Raw genomic sequence first — 1,556 nt, forward strand, 5'->3', positions numbered from 1 at the left:
GCCTGGGCAAGGGGCCGATCAGGTGATCGCAGGGTGATGGGGGTCAATGCCTGAGGGCTCCCAGTATGTGAGAGGGGTCAGGCTGGGCTGAGGGACACTCCTCCCCACCCCCACACCCAGTGCATGAATTTCGTGCACTGGGCCCCTAGTATAATAAAAGCATAATATGCAAATCAACCAAATGGTGGAATGACCAGTTGGCGGGGACAGGGTCAGCAGGCAGAAGGAGGGAACTGCAATGGTGGGGGGGGGCAGTAATTAGCGGCCATGGAGAGGTGAATAGAGGGGCAGCACTGTTTCCTGATTGGCCTGATGGCAGCAGCTTAGCAGCTGGGTGATAATGGTGGCATTTTCCCTTGATCGCCCATCCGGTCCCCTCCTGCAAAGGGAGGCCAGACTGTGGTTTAGGCCCGCTCCTCAGAGAATGGGCCTAAGCCATCAATAGGACATCCCTGGAGGACTCCCAGACTGTGAGAGGGCACAGGCCAGGCTGAGGGGAACTACCCCCCTCCAGTGCCTCTAGTATGACTATAAAAGTTTTAAAATGTCATGTATTTCCCAAGTATCAAACACTCATGAACTTGAATACCTGCTTGCATAAAGAACAAACAAAAGATTGCCTCACATAAAAACTAATGGCTTCATGGGCTGCATTAGATTGATTTTATATGCTTAATATACAAAAAGTACCAGATATATAACAAACACACAATTTGAATCACCAGTAATTTACAAGATGACATATGATGAGGTGGTTATTGGAAAGGTTTGCCTGAGTGTATGTGGGCAGTTCGAATGCCATGCCTTCATTTATTGCACATCAATTTCCTAGCCTTCTCTGAGGTGGCACACCTACCTCAGGCAACTTTTGCCTAAATATAGCTATCTAAATCTATGTAATATTTGAGCCAACCTGCATGATACTTTTTTAAAAAAAAACAATATTACTAGCATCAGTAATATTGTTTTGCGAGGTATTTTTGTTTGTTTTTCCAGAACCCATCTGAACACCACAAAAAGCACAGTTTGGGAAAAGCTGGTCTCACTTCCAGCTCTTTGCTGTTTCTAGTCAGGGCACTGACATGGGGGTTTTGTAACTGTAGAGTTTGTATGTGGCTGTATTTATCTCTCTGGCTGCACTCCAAAATGAAACATTAATAATGTCTGCATAATCATGTCCTTCATTCTTTTCCACTGGTTTATATAGCATTAATAGTTTTCTGTGGACAGATTTACAACAAATGACAGAATGAAGCATCATGTCAAATTCTAAGCATTTATACACTAAGTTATATTTTTTTTAATGTATCAAAGTTAGGCACACAAATACAAGGACTGGATTCCTACATGCAAAGTGAATAGAAACAATTTTTTGATAATGCTGATCCTCTATACAGAAATGGGGAAACTTGGATTTGGATCACTGAACTCATCTTTATCAATGACATATGCCTCAATACACTTACCTTCCTCTCTACCACCCTAATGTTTGCTTCCATCTTTTTTCGACTTACTTTCTTGATATCAAAGACCAGGTTAACTGTGTCTCCATCGTG

Source organism: Myotis davidii, unplaced genomic scaffold, assembly GCF_000327345.1.
Source record: "Myotis davidii unplaced genomic scaffold, ASM32734v1 scaffold714, whole genome shotgun sequence".
NCBI classification, from domain to species: domain Eukaryota; kingdom Metazoa; phylum Chordata; class Mammalia; order Chiroptera; family Vespertilionidae; genus Myotis; species Myotis davidii.